At 48.1% G+C, this 22,500-nt stretch overlaps 1 pseudogene across 1 annotated transcript in view; it reads right to left on the minus strand.

Moving 5' to 3' along the window:
• LOC307080341 (neural-cadherin-like) overlaps positions 1 to 22,500 on the minus strand; it is a 96,106-nt pseudogene that overhangs the window by 25,874 nt on the left and 47,732 nt on the right. Inside the window, exons 7-19 of the transcript in view lie at positions 22,467 to 22,500; positions 19,918 to 20,090; positions 15,837 to 16,005; positions 15,008 to 15,178; positions 14,447 to 14,619; positions 12,718 to 12,885; positions 9,026 to 9,275; positions 8,593 to 8,720; positions 7,874 to 8,060; positions 5,346 to 5,489; positions 3,514 to 3,797; positions 1,567 to 3,175; positions 500 to 590 (exon numbers count right to left, since the gene is read on the minus strand). The exon at positions 22,467 to 22,500 is cut by the window's right edge and continues 109 nt beyond it. The product of the transcript in view is annotated as a neural-cadherin-like (transcript). The remainder of the gene's footprint in view (positions 1 to 499; positions 591 to 1,566; positions 3,176 to 3,513; positions 3,798 to 5,345; positions 5,490 to 7,873; positions 8,061 to 8,592; positions 8,721 to 9,025; positions 9,276 to 12,717; positions 12,886 to 14,446; positions 14,620 to 15,007; positions 15,179 to 15,836; positions 16,006 to 19,917; positions 20,091 to 22,466) is intronic.

Raw genomic sequence — 22,500 nt, forward strand, 5'->3', positions numbered from 1 at the left:
GTTAAGACCGAGAAGACGTAGAAGGCAAATTATCATTTCGTGAAAAGTGTCTGAGGGGAGGGTGGGGGAGAGAAACACTAGCCAAGGAGAAAGAAAAACAGGCTGAAGCGAATACAAAAGGGACTTGATAGTTGTCATAGTAACTGTGAGAATTTTGTTACATGAATAAAACAAATGTACATTTGGTATTCCTAATCTGATTTTGAATGTGTAAATACTGAATAGCCACTCAGTCTCCCTGACTAAGGCCATCTGCTTGCCACATCTGTTTCACCTTCAGGTGGACTAAGATAACTGGGATTGGATTTCAAATTCAACATTTGTGTTTCTTAAGTCACTGAATCACTCCCTGACTGAATCAAGATATATTTTGGGTTATGACCAAACGCTTTTAAAAAAATGTTACCGTTAAACATAGAATACACATTTGTGTGTTTTTCCATTTCAGTGAGTGACTTAGTGGTGACTAACAGGGAAAATGGAAGAGCTGAGATCGTACTTGCTGGCACTTGACGCCAATGTGTAGGTCTTGTTGTCCCATTCATCTGGATCCGGGGCATACACTTTACCTAATGCAGCAGGGAACCTTCCTGTTCACACCCACCACATTCACATGTGCACACACACAAACACATGCGTGCACGCACACATACACAGACACACAGACACACACAAACAGACAGGTACACACACACACACACACACACACACACACACACACACACACACACACACACACAAACACACACATAAACGCACACACACACACACACACACACACACACACACACACACACACACACACACACACACACACACACACACATAAAACGTATTCCCAATTCAACGCAATGTGCTGCTCTTAACACTTTAACACTCATCCTAGAGTCTCTGTTGGCTTCCTTTCTTTTTTTATCATGCTTTTATTTTTAGCTTTTTCATACATCATTTCTTTCCTCGGTTCATTTTTATTTGTATTATTTGTATTATACATAAGTGTGGGGCACATCCCACTGCTGGGACGAGTACTTCAAAGGGCGCGTATTTAAGGAAACGGCTATATCACAAGTGTATGGATTATGTTATTATCGACCTGCGGCGGCAGCAGCCGGCTAAACAAAGCAGTCGGGATGAGTCGCCCGGCTGCAACGGACAATTACCTCCGCCGCCACCGCGTGAGGCCCTGATCAAACACCAAGGAGGCGGCGACGCCCGTCACGCCAACGCCAGAACAATTATGCACGGTGTCCGCAATACAGGGTTTTGCTAAGACTTTTGGGAAGGCTTGGAGGGGGCGGTGGATTGGGGAGAGGGGGAGCGCCGAGACTGTTCTGAGAACAATCTTGATATCACAATAAGGATGTCAAATCAGCACCATTGTGCATTGCGCACAGCGCTGCACAGGTAAAGCAGGAGGGGGTAAACCTTTCCTACAACCCCAATTTACACCTTTCCCTCAAGCGTTAGCTGTAAAAAAAATTGCATTGCACTACAAAATAAATGACAAGGACGCCCAGCTGGGGATGTCTGGAAGCATGGGGGGGGGGGGGGGGGGGGAGAACGTACCCTTTCGGCTGTGCATGAACACATCCTTCTCCCCTGCCTGGTGGGCATTATCATTCTGGTCACCGATGGTGATGGTCAGGGTGCTGGTGGCTGTGATTGGCGGACGGCCGCTGTCGCTCATGATCACCGGCAGATAAAACTCCCTCTGCCGCTCACGGTCGAAGCTCCGCAGGGCAGTGAGCGTGCCGCTGCCGTTCCCGTGGTCCTGCAGGTGAAACTCGGGCGTGTAGGGCGGGGGCAGGGACAGGGAGAAGGGCCCCCCGTGGGCGGCAGAGTCCCTGTCCACGACGCGCAGCAGCGTGGAGCTCTGGTTCAGCCAGACCACCTGAGGGGGCGGGCTGTTCTCCCAGAGAATGGGCGCGTAGGCTGCCTCCAGCTCGGGCCCGTTGTCATTGACGTCCAGCAGCGGCAGGTGGAGCGTGACGCTGCCGGTCAGCGCCGGGCTGCCCCGGTCAGTTGCCATGACGACCAGCTCATAAGCCGACACCGCCTCCCGGTCCAGCGGCCTGGCCACCGTGACCAGCCCCGTCTGGCCGACGGAGAAACGTCCTTCCGGGTCGGACTCGGCGAGGATGCTATACGTGATGTCGCCGTTAGGCCCGGAGTCGGCATCGCGGGCCGTCACCTGCAGGACGCCGGTCCCCACGGCGATGTCCTCGGACAGCGGCGTGGGCGGGTGGCGGTCGGGGGCGAAGGCGGGCGCGTTGTCGTTGTCGTCGTCCACCTGCACCACGCAGTGGATGGCGCTGGAGAACTCCGGGTCCTCCACCCTGACGGTGAGGTTGAACCTCTGCTCCCCGGGCGCCTCGTAGTCCAGCCTCTTCCTCAGCCGCAGCGTGGCCGTCTGCTCGCCCCGGTGGCCCACCACGTGGAACCTCTGCTCGGGGTCGCCCGCCACCACCGTGAAGGTCAGCCGCCCGTTGGCGCCGCCGTCCGGGTCCACCGCCCTCAGCTCCAGCACGGCGGCGTCCGGCTCGCCGGCCTCCGACACGCGCCCGCCGCAACGGTCGTCGGCGAAGCGCGGCACGTGGTCGTTCAGGTCCGTCACCGAGATGGTGGCGGTCGCCGTGCCGACCATGCCCCCGCCGTCCCGGGCCTCGGCGATCAGCAGGTGCCTCTCGGCCGCCTCCCAGTCCAGCCCCTCCGCCACCACCGAGATGGTGCCCGTACTGGAGTCCATGGCGAAGAGGTCGGCGCCGCCCGCCGCGCGCGAGTTCCTGGTGATGCGGTAGGTGAGGATGGCGTTCTGGCCCACCGCCGTGTCGTCCAGGTCCACGGCGGTCATCTCCATGACGAAGCTCCCGGGAGGGGAGTTCTCCGCCACGCTGCCGAGGCAGGCGTCGGGGGCGCAGGAGAAGGCGGGCGCGCTGTCGTTGATGTCCCAAATGTTGATGATGACGTCGGTGAAGCCCGTGAGGCCCTCTCCCTCCTCGTCCGTCGCCATGACGACAAAGCGCCAGACGGCGCGCTCCTCGCGGTTCATGGTGCGCTGGGCATACATCTCCCCTGTGATGTCGTTGATCACAAAGTGGGACTCAGCGCCCTGGCCGTGGATGGAGTAGCGGATGGCTCCCTGGTCTGCGTCCTTGTCCGGGTCAGTGGCAGTCACCTTCAAGGAAGAGAGCGGCTTTTCTTATCCCAAAGAATTTACTGTTTCTGCATCACAAAATGTGGACTACAGGATTCCCATCAAACCCTCAAAGTATGCAGCGCTACCCTCGTCTGAAACACGGGCATGGATGAAAGTAGTACTCTTATTAGAACTCTTATTAGTTATTAGAACTGTTTGTGTTCCCTGTGCAGCACACATTAAACATACAAAACTAGCAGATTTAAACCAATAAAGTAAAAATCTCCCTTGACTTCCCTTGAATGCGGTTGTAAACCTCGAATAACCAAGCCTTTAACCAGACCACAACCGCCTCCGATCCCCTCGGACGGACCCACCTGCAGCACGAACACGGGGGAGCCGTCCAGCTCCTCGGTGACCGAGCCGTAGTACTCGTTCATGGAGAAGACGGGCGCCTCGTCGTTCTTGTTGACCACGTTGACCACCACTGCCGCGTAGTCCTCCCAGCGCCCGTCGGAGGCAAGCACCAGCAGCTTGTACCTCTTCTGCAGCTCGTAGTCCAGCGGCTGGGCGATGAACACAGTGCCCACCTCCGGCTCCATGTCGAAGACGCCCCCCGTGTTCCCCGAGGTGATCTGGTAGCGCAGCTTGGCGTTTGCCCCTGGGGGGGGGGGGGGGGGCAAACGTCAAACAAACGGATGATGTCATAGTGTCATAGGGTTCTAGGACCTTAATTTTACGACTCTTATTTCCATATCAGGGCTAATAAAACTGCTGAGATATGAAGTGAAACTTAAGCGCCCCGACACACTGGAAAGGGTAAATTAATTTTAAATAGCTGCAGCGGTAGTGTAGCAATCTAAAATTGTTTGCCACTTTTTAGCCGGAGGCGTTTAGGACATTGACCTTCTAGATCTTTCTGTGGAACACATATTAATGCTGATATAGTCGCCCCAGATTGCACCTGCAACAAATAACTAAATGAATACCCTTGAGGCCTAATACTAAGCTTATAAACCTCTCTCCTCCGAGGAGCCCGATACTGGTACATTTTCCAAATTAACTCTCTTGTTTTGATGACTTAATTAAATGGTACATTTGTACGTTATCCTCACAGCTCTAATCAGACACTAATTAAAGCAGATGAGAAAAGAAAGATGGGGAGCGAGAGAGTCAGTGTGAGACCGCGAGGGCGCGAGGGCGAAACACAAGAATCAGGAACTATATGGTAGAGCCCCATGGGAGCAATTCTAAAGGAACATCAGCCGATGTAGACCAGACGAATAACTTAATATCTACCGACCCCCCCCCTGATGTGTCTCCATGGAGACCAACTACGGGTTTAAAAGTGGGGGGATTGATAAAAATAATCTCTCGGAAGGTACAGGACATTGGACCAATCAATGTGCTGGCTAAAAGTAGCTGCAATCCCATGTAAATACACTAATCTGGACCAGGAACACAACGCTGGCCGACAAAGTGCTGCTGGCCCCCCCCTTGGGGATGTGACAGGCTTACAGTAGGCAAACCCGGGGGTTTCCAGCTTATCGCAGCTGGAATGGGTTTAACATCTCAGACAACAGGGCTGTAGCGCTTTTAATGTGGAGGGGGGGTTAGCGTTGGTCGAACTGCAGACATTCATCACCGGTACATCGGCTTGGACCCTCTGCACGCCCACGCTCAACATTAATACTTGATTAACGACCCCAAACATGCCTGATAAAGGGCTTCTTAGGATGAGCAACCGCTTTTAGCACTCAAATCCCGCCCACCCACTGTGTGGGAGCATGTCGGTCCCTTTTTTTATTTTTTTTTAACATATGCGCAATGTGAATTAACAAGGGAGTGAGTGATTACTGCTGAACCCGGATCGCTGGGAACAGAGGAGATGATGAGGTAGGATCTTTTACTCTGAATTTCACAGCAGGCATTGGAAAACATTTTTCACACTCTATCCCTCTCTCTCACAATCACCCTCGCGCTCACTTTATATATATACATGTGTATAAATATATATGCTTTTATGCATATACACACAAACACACCAAAGCACAAACAAAAATGAACAACTTGCTAATTGAACCTAAGATGACAGATTGACAGATTGGTAGATCTGAAATACAGAGCTGACCACTGATCTGAAATGCTTCCTACATTTCCTGGCACATAGTTAGTGCAGTCATGCATGAAGTCAACGTTCCGGACTCACCATCATCCTCGTCGTTCGCGCTGACGGTCACGATGGCCAGCCCCACGTCTGCGTTCTCGTCCACGCCCACTTCGTACAGCCGCTGGGCAAACACCGGCTTGTTGTCGTTGACGTCGCTAATGAACACCCTCACGTAAGCCGTGTCTGCAAGCAGCCCCGCCACAGACCCAACACGTCAGACAGCACAGCGGGGGAGCACGCAGCCTTGAGCGTACGTTCACACGTGTGTGCGTGTGTGCACACAAACACAGGAGCGCACACAAACATGTGAATGTACACAAACAACAGGAACACACATAAACACATGAGCGCACACAAACGCAGGGAAGCACACAAACATGTGAACGCACACAAACATGTGAACGCACACAAACATGTGAACACACACAAACAGAGGAACGCACGTAAACACATAATCGCACACAAACACATGAATGCACACGAACACATGAACAAACACAAACATGTGAACACACACGAACATGTGAACATACGCAAACCCATCCACACACGCTTACATTCACATTGTGATTAGTTATATTGTTCTCCAGACCAGACATAATGTTGCATGGAAATAAAGTATCCCACAGCTATGTTTCTGGTAAAAGTTTATCAATTATTAATACGGAACGAAATAAAAGAAGTTGCATGGCGTTAGAAGTCGATGTAGGGCGTTCACATCTGTCAGTGTCGGACGGCGGCAATAGCAGAGCGGATAAGGAGCATCTCCACTGGGGGAGGTTAAATGTTTACAGGCTGACGTGTGTTTGTGTGTTATCTGTGCACTCCTCATTAGGTTGTTTATTCCTCCGCGTTGAAAAGAGTAAATTATCGGTCGACCAAACACATTGCTGACATGTTCATTTGGAGCTGGTGGTAATGATGGCGGAATATATTGCTATTTCTCTGCCTCCTTCTGCATTTCTGTCCTTATTTAATTCCTTACTTCTCTATTTCTCTCTCTCTCTCGTTCTCTCTCGCTCTCTTTCTCTCTCTCTCTCTCTCTCTATACACTCTCTCTCAACTGCTGTCTCTGTCTCTCCCTCTCTATCCCTCTATTTCTTTCTCCTCTCTCCTCGTCTCTCTCTCGCTCTCTCCACTCTCTCACGCTCTCTCCCTGTCCCTCTCTCTCTCTCTCCACTCTCTCACGCTCTCTCCCTCTCTCTCTGTCTCTCTCTCTTGCTCTCTCTCAGATGGTTTCGGGGGCTGGCGGGGGGGGGGAGAGGGGATGGGGGTGTAGGAGGCGAGGAGGGTAGGGTAGTGTTTGCAGATAAAATGTGCCGCCTCTGGAGCCCAGAGATACATAAGCGTAAGACCTGACCGGGGGCTCATTGCAAATGCTAAGCAGCCGCCCCTGCGCCCCCCCCCCCCCCCCTCGCCCCTCACCCCCTCTTCCCCTCTCCCTCCGAGAGAGAGAGCTTTGCTGCTCTGAAACGTCATCCTACACCCCTCACATCCCAGCCCCCTTAATGCCTCCTCCTCCACAAACATTTGCTAATGCCGACCGGCAGAATACACAACTCTGGCGCCGTCGCCCATATAAATGCGGCTGCCGCTGCTCGCTCGGGCCGTGCACAATGTGGGGAGAAGGCCGCGATAAACAAGAGCTCATCTCATTGGGTTGAAACATTGAACAAGGGGGAAGGGAAAAGTAAGGGAATAATCCACGTCTTGTAACAAAGACGTCTCCGGGCTCGAGGCGTACACATGGAAGGGGCGAGGGGGTGTGGGGTGGGAGGGGGGAAGGGGGCAGACTTGTGTGAATAAATTGCATGCTGATTCACTCTTCAAAGTCGTTCCCAGGGTGTGAATGAGCGCTAAGGTGGTATCAACCGCAGCCGCCTGTTGGAGACACGCAGGCAGGCAGGGGAGAGGAGCTAGCAGGGGCCCATTTGGGTCGCTGTCCTGCCCCCCGGTCACCGGGGAGGGGGGTGGGCTGGAGCTCTGTTTAACAGGAGGAGACATTCAGGTCACTCCACAGACTGGCCCGAGAAGGGCCTTCAGTTTCAATTTAAAAACGGAAAAGGGTTTCAATGACGTGCCGCTGGGGACGGTTGGAGAATAAAGATAAACGAAAAAACATTGTTCCTGGAATGTTTCATTGAATTTGCTTCAAAGAGGAAAATGATGAGGTTTTATTAATATTTCAGCACTCCTTTTAAATAATAATAAACATCATAACTCGTTAATATTATTGTCATCACCGGCGCCATCATCATCATCAGAATCATCAGAATCAACCTCTTCATCATCGTTAACACACACACACCTCCACCACCACCATCATTATTATCCCCACCCTCATCATCGCCCCCGTTATCAACACCACCATCACCACCACCACCAGCACCACCACCTCCACCACCACCACCACCACCACCTCCACCACCTCCACCACCACCACCTCCACCACCTCCACCACCACCACCACCATCACCACCACCACCACCACCACCTCCACCACCTCCACCACCACCACCTCCACCACCACCACCATCACCACCACCACCACCACCCCTCCACCTCACCTGAGTTGGGCTGTTTGTTCTTGCCGGGCCTGGCCGACTCCTGGCCGTCCTCGGACTGAACCTCCAGCAGGTAGGAGCTGCGCGCCTCGCGGTCGAACACCGCCTCGGTGTAGATGGTTCCCAGGGCGGGGTCCATGCGGAACAGCTCATGGTCCCCAGTGCTGTCGCTCAGCAGAGAGTAGGTGATCTGAGAGGGACAGAAAGGTGGAACAGGGCGTTTCTTTTATATATCAACAGAATAGAAAGGCAATTTTGTTATTTTGGATAAAATGTCAGAAGGGATTTGTGTGCCTGAATTGTAATGTACAGGATGTATGTATGTATGTATGTATGTATGTATGTATGTATGTATGTATGTATGTATGTATGTATGTATGTATGCACGTAATTACGCATGTTTGAATGTACGTACGTATGTATGTACGAATGTAAGTATATATGTACGCATGTATGAATGTATGTACGCATGTAAGTATTGAGCTCATTAAGATCAATCAGGATCAAGGGGTAAGTGTAAAGGTTAATAAGCCACTTCATCAACACCACAACGACGGCTGTACAAAACACAAAAACGGGAGCTTCTGTCATCCAAGCGCACACGACACTGCACAGGACGCAGCAAGGGACGGGCAGATGGTGGTTTCTAGCTAGCTATTTCGATTTATAGATTGCATTTCCTTGACTGAGCAATGAATGGACACACACACACACGCACACACCTGGCCGTTGAGTCCCAGATCCTTGTCGTGCGAGGACACCTGGAGCACCGGGGTGCCGATCTGCGCTCCCTCCGTGACCGAGGCTTCGTAGACGGAGGAGGTGAAGAACGGCACGTTGTCGTTCACGTCTGTGGGGAGACGCCATGATTAACTCGTGGAACCGAATCAAGACAAATAACTAATGTACATGAATAATTCAATGAACTAATCAATTTTTTTAATGAAGCACATTCAAATATAAAACACAATGTATGTTAATTTAAATCGGAGACGTAATCTTTTTCGTTAATCTGATCAGCGTCATTAAAAAAGAAAGCAAGTGAGGCTGAATGTGTACGGTACAATGTGAGAACACAAATAAGTGTGTAATTCTGTGCAACATTTTACATTAAGCCTGAAGCGTAATCCGTTCTAAAGCGCCACACGTTCCCACCTGTCACGTTGATGTAAACAGTCGTGAACGCCGCGAGAGGCACGGCCGCCACGTTCTGAGCCCGGACCCGGAGAGAGAAAAGGGGGGTGGTCTCGTAATCCAGGGGCTCCGACACCAGGATGGAGGCAGAGCCGTCTTCCCGGTTGGGCGAGAGGTAGAAGCGTACCGGCATGTTGGTCTCCGGCACCATTCCGTCCTCCAGGTTGTACGTCACCCTCGGGTCTCCCAGCTGGGAGGTCGCCTTGATGGTCTTGAAGCGAAAAAAAAAGAAAGAAAAAAACTTAAATCGACGTGGCTTGCAAAGACGCAATGGGGTGCAGTTAGTGGTTTGAATAAAATTATCTTCTCGAGCCTAACTAAGCAACCTCAACATCTTGGGAAATTAGTTACTGTATATATTTTCATAATTTTTCATAAGAATACATTTGCATAAACAGATGATGAATGAAGCCAAGATGTGTCTTCATGTGTGTATTAACAAAAGTTGAACAGTGAATATTTTATTGAGTCAAATGACACGTGCCTCTCGGTATCCACTTGAAACAACTGTTTGGTATCCCAAAAATAAGTTTGCTTCACGTTTCATCCCCAGAAAGACCTCAGAGCAAGGGCAGCCCGACGTGACGCTTTGGCAGTGGAATCGGTTTGTGAGCAAGATTAGATTTTGAGGAATTCATTTAGATGATTGATCAGGTGAGAAATTGCACGCAGTATCGTGGGATGAGAGCCAACATACTGTATAGTTTCCCGGAGGGACCTCTTATATCTAAATAAGGCCTCTAAATAGGACCCAGGGAGGGAAAGGATTTTCGGGTCAGATTGACAGCGTTACATTTTTCACATCAAAGGAAACATTTTGAATGGATTTAATTGCCCCGAGGTCAGCAACCTGCTATCATGTGCAATATAATGTTGGCTTCAGTCGGGAAAGCTTGGCAGAAATACGTTTAAAAAAATGTCAGCACATTCTCCAAGATCTCAAAACTGTGGAACACTGAGAATATCCAGTGACTGCAAAACAGTAAGGTTAATACCCAAAAGGGTACACGCTCAACATTCAAACTGAGCGAATAAGAAGCGCTTTGAGTAGAATTGTCCTAATTAGTCCAACAGTATGGTAATGTTTCTAAAGTCAAGTATTGACCGGTACACACAGACACACACAAAGATGAGCACACATGCTCAGCTCACACCACTATAGGCATGTCCAAGGTAATATTTATCAAGTATCGACCAATGTTGAGATCTGTATGGCTCAAAACGATACCACATTGTAGGTATTCATTAAAATCGACATAACATGCAGCATTTAATCTTTAGTATCGCCACTCAACTCGACAATGGTATACTTGAAGGCTTTGCACGGTGCTATTGAACGTGCTAAATGGCACGTTCAATAGTGCGATTTCAGAAATTAGTCCCTCCTCTTGATTCTCGCAGCTAGTGAGTATAAACCTTCGTCACTCAATTAACAATAAATAAAGTCAGAAGGCAGCAGTCCATTAATTGTCTTTCTATCGTTCCCGCTGTTCATTAACTTCCTGACACTATGCGGAGGCATCTGTCCTGATCATGTTGAAGTCAGTCGTGCACTGTAGGCTCAGCATTATTTTCACTTAGACCTCCAAGTTTTGCGTCGGTTACTATACTTCATAAAGTAGCATATGGATTCAAATTTCCGCCTTCTACAACTATGTTCAATTGAATGTGTCTGATTGAAGACCTACATTCTTGATCTACAGTGTGCTTGTTTAACCAATATCTAATGTTAATTGACGTAATAAAATGAATATCTACGATTATTATATTAAATGTTTTGTTCACATGAACGTGGACTCGCTCTACTAGGCTGGTGCATCCAAATACTTTAGATAGAAAAATCACATTCACTATGTCAGTAGGTTAAACCCATGTTATGAGGAGTAACACAATATAGTCTCCTTGCACATTGAAGAATCGCGGATGTTGCTCAATGGTGATGGCGCGGAAGTTAATGTCATAAATGTAATGATAATAATTTATAATATGTTAATAGAAATGACATATTTCTTCTCTCATAACATACTCTGAAAGCAGGACCCTGGGATAATGTTAACAAATGCTATTCGAATAACATTTTCAGTCCAATTGTAAAAGCTCCTTCTCGGGTTAGCCACCTCCACGAGCGAGTATTCAATGCACAATAGCCGCGTACTATTGTTTGACCTCTCAAAATAAGGGTTTAATCTGCGGTTCATTCATATTAGACTTCTACCGGAGAGAATGGGTATTTTCAATTGAAACCATTTGGATGACACCTAGTCGACACCCATTGTAAAGCACAGGCAGTCATGTAGTCTCCTAGAACAGCCATAACCAAACTTCTGGCCACGAACCAAGATGATCCTGAAAATGATTGGCGACCCGTTTTTATTGGGTCGCGAATTGGCCCAGTGAAATGAATAACAAGCTCTGTGAATTAATTAGAGTAGGAGAGCGTTCTTTTTTTTGCTACCCTGTCGTTACAGCTCAGATGCTGTGTGTGGAACTTCAGCAAACCCTCCAACCCCACTTCTTGCACACCTAGACCTCAAAACGTTTTCGATTTCTCTGGCCGAAGTAAAGTTGAGTGTGACTGATTTGATTCCCGCACCCTCGACTGCGATGCGAATAGAAAATATGAGATTTGAGCCCGCCAGGATTCTTCCCCAACTCCTGGGCAGGTAGTCACCACTAGACGCACAGGACTTATACCGCTGATCAAGTCTTTAGTTGCCTGCATCACATCACTAATTCAGAGCTTGAATATCGGTTGATTATCCAATATCTTTCTAACAAAACAAAATTATTCTTTTGGTCTTTTTTTGGCCTACATAAACTGCGATTGAGATGCGAAACTTTTTGAAGACACCACCACAGCAGGCTATGCTGCTTTGCATTCCATTCTGATGATCATCAGTGTTGATCTCGGGAAGTTCATGGCAGGCGGTCATCACAGTAAAACGTGTGGCACGCTTGAGGAACTCCGTCTCCCCGAGCCAGCCAGTAAGTGATGACGAACCCACCTATTTTATACAGACTCTCGCACGCATGCATCTTAAACAGCAGGGACACCATAAGGGCTTCTGTTCCCTCCAGCGCCATTTCAGAAGACATATTTCACCTGGCAGACATTTTTAGCAGGCAAGTGAAATCAGGACACCGGTGCGGCCACAGAGTTTGCATTGAATTGTCAAGTGTGATGATCCGGCACATCCGAGCACAAAAGGTGCATTGAAACAACAAGAATAACCAAGGCCACCTGCTTTAACTACACTTCTAAGACGCTTTACAAAAAATAACTGCCACATTGTTGTCAGTATTAATCGCTTTCATTCCTCATTAACACTTGAATTACTATATCAATAAACGAAATATACAATAAGTGCTGGTTAGTGATCTAGTGATAATTTCAGCGCAAAGTTTAAACGCCCCATTTTACGTTGATTTAATCAGATACATGTCTACAATGAGGTGTAATTTTGATCCTTTAGGCCTTCCAAAGCACACGCACACACACACACACACACACACAAACACACACACACACGCACACGCACACGCACACACACACAAACACACGCACACACACCCCCCCCCCCACACACACACACACACACACACACACACACACACACCCACGCACAAACACACACTCGTTCGGCGTCCCCTACCACGATGGGCGTGTCCCTGGCGGTGTTCTCGGGGACCACCACGCTGTAGCTGGGGCTCTCCCAGCGCGGGGGCTGGTTCTTGACGTTGGTGATGGTGACGGCCAGCTCCACCGACGTGCTGCGGTTCCCCCCGTCCGTGGCCACCACCTCCCTGGTGATGTAGGTCCTCTGGAGTTCACAGCAACAATTAGCCCTTAGTCATTAGAGGTAGAACACTACAACAACAAACAACAACATCAACAACAACCACAGCAGCAGCAACGACCGAAGGGGGGAAGCGGGCGATGTGAGGGGGGGGGGGGGGGGGTTATTAAGCTATGCCTCAGTCAGGCAGATGGCGGGGTGGCGAGTCAGCTGCGCTCATGTTAATTGCGCGGTAATTGAACCATGGGGAAGGTTGATATGTTTGACTGAGAGAATGTACAGAGAGGTGAAAATGAAGGGAATAAAGCGGGGCATCCTTTATAAGGCAGGCAATTACTCCAGGTAGTAACTTTTGCCAGGTTTTATCTGCGCTGAGCGAGTGTATCAGGACCACCGGGGGCCAAGGCGTACTGGGAATGAGACGGAATGTGACGCACACATGAATCACCACGTTAGGAAAAGTGGGAAAGAAAACTATTGAAAAGTCATTTTGCCACTCACATGCTACAACTGCATTATTCTGTTCATTGGAATCCTGCCTCAGCAACTCTATTGTGAAGGATGTCCAGCTCCTATGTGGAACTACTTAATATTGATATAATATATAAATATAATTCCCATATAAATATGTCAATCCCATTATATATATATTTTGCAATATGTAGCCTAGCAACATTCAAAGATATTCATTCATTCACTAGTCATTTAGTACCTGTAACAGTTACCAGTAAACTGTTTTATAGAACTCAGAATCCCCTAAATCTTTAATCGAGGCACACAGCAGAGATCAAATCTGGACCATTATAAGACCAGTGTGCGCTTTGCGAATTGAACAAATCTAGCACTGTGAACTCCTAAAAATGCACACTTAAATATAACCCAGTTGCACTATTGTATTTCACATCAGAATCCAATTAAACTCTGCAGTTCAACATGGAATGTGTTCTTTTAATAATGTCAGTAATGTGGAAAGAGTGGTAAAGGCTTTTTGTTTATAACACAATAACTATGAATGTTATGATCTGTTAAACAGGAACAAAACTATCTCAAAGGCATAGCTCTAAAGAATAAACATTTAATGAAGTGCTTTCAAATCTAGCTGGGTCCCGAAGGTTAAATAACAGATTCAATTGACTCTCTAAATCTTTGTGAAAATGGTAATTGCTTTATTCATCTGAGGTTCTGCAAATCACATTCCCAGGCAATGTTGACTGACATCTCCATCGCTATTGGAATTCCTTAAATGTCTGTCTAGGTCAAATAGACCAAAAAAAATAAAAATAACCACTGAAGATCACAAATATGCTGGAGCGTACCTGATAGCTCTAATGAGTCAATATAGGTTCTGTTGAAACAACACATCAAGCCTAACTTCAGCCTGGTTGGTCCAATGGATAAAGTTACAACACACAACACACAATATACACACGTAAAGACACATGGTCATGGCTGTGACCTGTGGCATGGGCTGGCTGATGGCTAAACCCAGCCAAAATCACAGGTCGGTCACGTTGGTCCGATGGATATAGTTACAACACACAATATACACAGGTAGACACACAGCCCATGGCTATCGGTGACTGACCTGTGATATGGGCTGGTTGACGTACACCCAGCCCGTGAGCGGCTGGACCCTCAGGTACTCGGGCTCCTCCAGGGACATGGAGTAGCTTATGGCGGCGTTGGTGCCAAAGTCATCGTCGTGGGCCGCCACGCGCAGGAAGCTGGTGCCCATCATGGTGTCTTCCCGGAGGAAATCTACGAGTGACAGGCGACATATAGGGCGGTATTAGGTCAACCCATAGGGAATGGGTTAACCTAACAATTGGTAGTGCTTGTAACTTGGTTCTATGAACATCCTTACTCTACCGACAGAGATATATTGTTTCTCTATCTTCTGACAAATTACCTTCTGTACTTTTGTACTTAAGTCGCTTTGGATCAAAGCGTCTGCAAAAATTGCAGAAATGTAAATGTAGCTGTAAATGTGGTACGAGCACATTCCTCCCGCTAGTATTGGTCGCAGTCGACCAATTTCGGTATCATTGTCATCTCCCTCAGAGAAAGTGCAAATTAGCCCCTTAAAACAGAACAATGTATAAAGTATATTCATTTGGAGGAACAGCCGCGTATGAACAACACCTACACTCATAACGCAGGTTCTCAAACTTGGGGCTGTTGTCGTTGAGGTCCAGGATCTGGACGTTGAGCTGGCAGATGCCGATGAGCGGCTCCTCAGCCCAGTCGGTGGCCGTCAGGGTGATGGAGTACTCCCTCTGGCGCTCCCTGTCGAAGCGCCGCGCCGTCACGATCACTCCTGGGGAGGACGGTGGGATCATGAGCCACCTTATCTAGCGTTACGTTACCTAATGTCCGTCCTGACGTCGTTACCCCCCCCCCGTCTGTCTACCTACCTGTGGATGCGTCCAGCCATCCGTCCGGTCGTTATGATAGCCATCCATCACGCACCCCCACTCATCTATCGTCCCTGTCTATCGATGTGTTCAACCGGCAATCCGTTTATTTTCCCATCTCTGGCTATCCCTTCATCCATTCAATCCATTACACCATCCATTCGTCTTATCCCATATTTTTGCGCATACAACCATGCATCTATGCAGAACATTATCCATCCATCTATCTGTCCAACACCCCATCCATCCAGCCGACTTCTACCGTCCAGTCTATTCGCGCCTTCGACCATCAACCCATCCATCCAACCCTCTGAGACGTGGGTGCGGTAATATTAACACACATACCACTACATGGCGTTTCAATAATGAAACGTTCATCATGTTATTTCCTGTTCCGCAGCAGCCGGTGCCCACGCACGCGTTCCCTAAACGCCACCCCCCGTCTCACGGAGGAACCAATTACCCCCGGAATGTTTAACATTCAGTCACTCTCCAGCCAGCGCCATCATAATGTATTCCCAGGGCGGAGGGCCCTGACCGCCTGTGACAGCCCCGGCGTACCTGTGTCTGGGTGGACTCTGAAGGCAGGCATCGCGCTGTCTCGGTGCATTAGCCCATATTTTACTTTCCCGTTCGCTCCCTCGTCCGCGTCGGTGGCCTGCACTTGCAGCACGAACGTCCCCGCTGGCTGGTTCTCCAGCACGGAGGCGCGCTCGCGGTACTGCTGACACTGTGGGGGAGAGACAGTAGGTGGAGGTGGGAGGGTGTGGGGTGGTGGTGGTGGTGGTGGGGGGGGGGGGGGGGTAATGGGGTGGTGAGGTTGGAGGGGCCAGGAAATGAGAAACGGAGGAGAGAAGTGGGTGGGATGTTTCTGCCATAACTGCGGAAGCCCTCATGACAATTTATAGCCCTTGTATATATATATATATATATATATATGATGTACACATATAATCTCATATGTCTCAACACGATAACCGCACACAGGTTAATGTCCTTATCATTCCTGGCTCGGGGAAAGAGGAGAGTACATGAGAATGCATTCATCTTCCCAGGCTTGTGTGCTAAGCCTAAAAAAGGGAGCACGATCGGCCACTGCTGGTTTCCTTCCAATAATTCCCCTCCATGACTTGCTTCGTGTTCCTACTACAGTCCACTGCAGTGCTTTGCTCAGACACAGCAGGATGATGGATGAGCCGGGCCGGCTCTGACACACTGCGCTCCCCGGAGAGAAGCGCTAAACAGATCACAGAAAACTTGAGTATGACTGGGTCGTATTGCATTACAAAACAAACAGCCTTATTCAATTGGGTCTTTTTGTTTTTTTCCGCCTGCGATGTTTCTGTCTGGCCTCCGTCACAGGGGCTTCAGCGGCGTCGTACCGCAGCGCGAGTGTGTCTGAAGGGGCTCCCTCAGCACCGCTGTGTTCTTAAGTCATAATTGGGGAAAGGCACCAGGGAGGCTGAGGTGTCAGGAGACGAGACGCTAACCGTTCAGGGGACTTTTGACAAGAGCCCTCTGACGAGAGCCAAGGTTCACCGTCATCAGGGAGAGATTCACTCGTTTTTTTGCAAGCTTGCTCTTGTTGTTCATTTTGAGGAATACACAATCCCATCTTTTCTCCACTGCACCTCCTCGCTGGCAGTGAGTCCACTGTTTTTTTATTTTTTGTCAACAAGCTTTGCCATCCACCTGAGGAAAAAGTTGTAATCCTAGTAAAACTAGTTCACCAAATATTTTTGGTGGATTATTAGTACCTTGTTAGTTTATTAGGACCTTGTTAGATGATGTTAACTTGAGATTACCTTGATATTAGCACAACGACAAGCTTAAAGTGCCAGTGAACCCAAAGTCCTGTTTTTTCATGTTGAGTTAGTATATCTTCTAGGATCTTAAACATAGCAATCAATAGTATCTATCCACTGTTACTTAAATAAGTGTCAAACAGAGTACACTGGTTTTCTACGTCACCATCAACAAGTTTGCGAAAGTGCTATCCCGCCCCGAGCTCAGGTGCTGCTCTTTTTTGTGACGATGAATTTCCTTTTTGGGCGTAGCAGGGCCAAGTCCCCCGAGGCCCCTGGATGACAACCGCCAGTGAAAAAAACTGAAATCAAGGGGCCTCATGGCCTCTCTCTTTCAATGCCTGCTGCGTGCCACATTTATATTTTTTATATACCCTAGCCCCTTTGAAGTGAATAGAAACTAACTAACCCGCCACCCCGATGTTTCTCCTTCGCTGCTCTGCACCAATGATATAAAATCCATAACGCGCCGATAAAAAGTCATGGCGATCTCCCAGCACGCATCGGTCAGCCATTGGCACAGTATATCTATTTACTATCTTTACCATCTTTGACTCTTCGCATCGCGCCCAACATACATTTTCCACAATTATTTTTGGCTATGCGCAAAATATGTCTGGACCCCCTGCCGAGTCTAGACCCCGAGTCTGGACCCCCCTGCGAAGAAGGCAGACCCCCAGCCCAGGGGGCAAGCCTCTGTTCTCGTAGGCCCTGGTTTGTTGTACTAGTTTGGAACGATTTGCCGTGGGTGGTTACCATGGGGATAGCACTGTCTCCTCCTTCACAGAACTCATGGGTGGAAACCGTTCCGAGCTAGAACCGGGTGTTCATTTACACTTGATGGTTCCAAGTGAAACATGTAATTATTTCGCTGCGCTCCCCTATATAAATTGTCACTTTTGTACGGACAAATGAAGACCTCACAAAGCGGACCACAATCCTTTTGCTTTGAAATGTCATGTTTGAAAGCAGGATCCCCTCGGAAGGCCATTTGACATTGTCTTTCAACTTGTAATCACCTTGACTGAGCACCCACTGAGATTATTCACTTAAAGACAAGACAAACGTGACCCTTTTTTTTTTACCTCGATAGCTAATTAACCCATCATGGTCTGTACACCGTTTAAAGAAATCATGCTAAATTGGTCACAGCGCATCATATTTAACATTTAAATTTAAATCACTGAATAACACCCACCTATTTTTTGATTGCATGCTACTCGTGGGCGAGAACAACATCCAATAATAACCCCCCCTTGGAAATCACATCACATATCACAGGCTAGACGCACTCTAAAGGCCTTTTTCACATCCTCTTTAATGTTCCTCTAAGGTCCTTTATTTCCCAAGGCTTTTTTATATAGAGCCTGGGGCCAGGGGAGTCGAATAAGGCAGAAGGCCATAGATAACAGGTATAAAGAATAAGGGCATGGGTTGAGAATATGTAGCAACAACAAAAGACCAGAGATCACAAAGCAAAGGGAACACACAAAGGTCTAGCATACACAACAAATGACTCCACCTGTGCCACCTATACAAAGCTCACATCTATGAAAAGGTGGCAAAGGTGTGGATTGCTATTCTTTCGGAGCAGCATCCCGACTCTCGGAGAGCAAGAAGGCTTGTCCCGGGAGCTTTTTAAAGAATACGTTGTTGCTGATATCACATGGGAGCTCACATGCACTCAGAGAGGCAGACGGAAAGAACGAGAAATATCAAACAGGATGACATAAAACTGACAAAAAGGTGAGATGAGAGCGCAATAGAGAGATAAAGAAAGAGTGAGAGCAAGGATGAGAGAAAGATACTAATATATATATAGAATATATTATCTTTCTTTTTCTCACCCTTTATATATATATATATATATATATATATATATATACACACACAAATATATATATATTTTTATACACACACAAACACACATACACACACCCACAAGAACGCACACACAATCACTCGCACACACGCCCACACAGGCACACACACGCACACACACAGAGTATATGATAAGGTAAACCAGAAGGAGTAATTTATAGTTGTGTGATGACAATATAGCCTGTAGGTAATTATTCACAGACTCTTGTAATGTCAAGCATAAGGTCACGACGGACCACAAAGACAGTTCTGAGGCATGGCCTGATATTTACACACAATATGTTACCCCCAGATCCAGCCGACCGCTGGACAGCCTCTTCCGTTCAGCTCAGTCCTCATTTAGTTAATTATACAGGTATAGTAGTATCAGTTGTGTTGATATTGCATTTTTTTTTAAATAAAAATGATTCATTAAATCGACGATGTCCCTAGAGTTTGCCAGTGTGTTCAGAGGGTAAGGAGGAAATGAAACTAGGAAGAGAGAATGTGTTTAGAGAGAGGCGGCTGGAGAACAATAATGGTAGAGACGCACAGCTCGCTCTGTCCATCTGCCCCTCTCTTTCGCTCTCTCTCTCTTGCTTTGTCTCTCTCTCCCCCTCTCTCATTCTTCTCTCTCCTCATCTTATTATTGCTAATGTATGTTTAGTTCAACGCTTACCTTCTTATCTTCTCTTATCATCCCAATCATGTAAACTGGGGTTTCCACTTCTGCATTCCTTCAGTTTGGTATTGAAGTCAGGGTTAGGGTTAGACTTTGTTGTGAAGCACTGTTTCCTATTATTCAATTGACTACTACCACAGGGTAGAAAAACAAAGCACTCGTTCCTACCTAGTCTTGCTTTTATGGCTGCAGGGCTACTCTGCACCCTCTCCGATTGTTTATTTCATCTCATTTATTTTTTTGAAACTAGATTTCAGCTGCACCTGGATCTACACCTCAGCGCCCCACCCCTTACCTCGTCGAATATGGGTTTGTTGTTGTTGACATCGTCAACCCCCACGATGACCCTGGCCGTGGAGGCCAGCGCGTGCGGGCCCCTGGACGCGTTGTCGTCGGTGGCCGTCACGTTCAGGACGTACTCCAGCCCCTGGAGCCGCGGCAGCGGCGTGGAGCGGAGACGGATCAGGCCTACGATATAAAGGGGAGGGGGGGGGGGGACACAACTGTTACCATGGGAAACACAACTGTCACCGTAGGGGACACCGCTGTTACCATGGGGGACACAACTGTTACCATGGGGGACACAACAGTTACCATGGGGGGAACCGCAGTTACCATGGGGGGACAACACCGTTACCACGAAGGGGACTCAACCGTTACCATGGGGGAACACCGCCGTTACCATGGGGGCACAACCGTTGCGTGATTCTACTAAACTTTTCTGCATATTCGCTTGAAGCTTTGTTGTGACAGCCTATCAGCAATCACTCCCTGAAGTCCGGATTGAACCGCAACATGGAGGAAAAAGTGGTTGTTTCTGTTTGATAGGAACTTTATTATTGGACTCCCGGAGCTCTTTAAAATCGATATATTATATAATATACAATGAACTGATATTATGAACACTAAACGACGGCGTTTGGTTCTCCGACTTCTCTGGTACTTTCACAACAAGTAGAGACTCGTAGTGGTGGTTATCTCGGCCATGATTGAGAATGAATTGGCAGAAAGAAACTTTATAGTCACAAGAGAGTCCCTCCTCCTCGTTTTGAAGTTTGCAGGATCAAAATTGTTTACTTATGCGAGCAAACTAAATGCCCTAAATGCAAACTAATGTGAACACCCGATGCAAATAATCGCTTCGCCTTTGGTGTGAACGCACAGTAAGAAGAGGACTTTTTTTAAAAATAATTTACAGGATATAAATAAAAACAGCTGGAAGATTGTCTTCTTCATTTTTTGCGGTGCTTTCTTGCGTTCGCACAAAGATAGAGCACGGGTGGGGGGCGGAAGTTTACTATGTCCTCCCAACAACAACAAAAAAAAAAAACACATCAAGAAATTCAGAATAAATCCTCCAAACCAATTTCACAGTGGTGATTTTCCTTGGTGGCTTTGTCACGTTTCTTATCTAATGACAGAAAGTAGAACAGACTACTGGTTCCTCTCCGGGCCCTGCCCGTGGGGCCAAGGGTGCCCCGGTTCGGGAGGACGAACCGCCGTCAGAAGTTAACCAGACTCAGCGAGGGCCCATTAGCCGTTGCCGGGTTCAGCCCCTCTTCCCTGTGTTGTTTTTTGGTGGGGGTTTGTAACCCCCGGAGATTAAAGCCGGGATAAAAGCAGACGGGGCTCTGAGTCGTCGTCTTCTCACCCCATCAACAGACGCGGCACGACGCGCCCACCAAGCGTCAGAGGTTATCTCCCAGGATGCGTTGCCGCAGCCTGTGATGTTAGCGGAGCCCATTGAAGTGAAAACGTGGGCAGAACTTTGTTTTGGTTATGCGCTCCTGCCATGTTGCTCTCCATCTTAATTATTTTTCCCTTCAATGCTGTTGATTAAATAGTCTGCACGGCATGCTGATACACCCGGAGAGACACAGAGAGAGATAGAGAGACAGAGATAAAGCGAGAGAGTCGCGTTCTCTTATTTGCGAACACACTCGTGATGTCGACGACTCTGGCGGCGTGTGCCGTGTAGGGGCGCGGGGACAGGATGGCAGAGAGTGGTCCTCAGCTTGCTAATGGCACAGCGTGACCGAGGCAGCACTGCGCCACACAGCCTCGCGTTAAGTCAATGGCGGGACGGGCACGGTAATCCTTTCAGCTCAAATGTCAGCCTTGTTTGCTAATGCAACGTGAGCCGATGCGACAGCTACTCAAGGAGCCCCACACTCCTCGTAACGAGGGGGGCCCCATGCCGCATGCCGTCCCCAGCGCGCGCACACGTACTACACACACTCACGCAAACACACTCAGTGAATTGCCCATGGCATTTTGCCGGCAAGGATGGACCAAAATAAGAGAGCGGGGATTTTGAGCTGTGGACAAAGACGTGCGGCGACGTCGCCAGAAAGAGAGAAAAAGGCTTCAGAGATTGGGAACAAAGATAGAGCAGTTGCCCCTTGAAATTGGATCGAAAGGGTGGCTTGATAAATATCACAGCAGCTGACAAATGTGCCACTGGTTTCGGATCAAACGGTAAATAAAAAAAAGATAAACTGTGTGGACACCAAAGACCCTGAGCTCAGAGTGCAGGGCAGCATCTCTCCACATGCCGTGCAACAAACAATAAACGCAATGTCAAAAAAAGAACAAACACCGTGCCCCTGCCATAATTTATGACCCCCAACACTATAAACCGCAGCATAGTAAAATTACTTGTAATATTGTTTCTAAACTCGTGCTCTCTAAATCCAATCCTTCCAAATTGACTTTGAGTGCAGAGGGCATTCTACTCATAAAATTGTCCATTAGATTAGAGGAAACCAAATGTGTGCTTTTAGGGCAATCTCTGTGAATCACAATGAGATGTGAATGTGAAGACTGGTAATTAAGATGCGTCACCTTTCTGACTGTCAATGACGAAGTTGCCCTCTTC

The sequence above is a fragment of the Pollachius pollachius genome (genome assembly GCF_949987615.1).
Source record: "Pollachius pollachius genome assembly, chromosome: 9".
Classification (NCBI taxonomy): domain Eukaryota; kingdom Metazoa; phylum Chordata; class Actinopteri; order Gadiformes; family Gadidae; genus Pollachius; species Pollachius pollachius.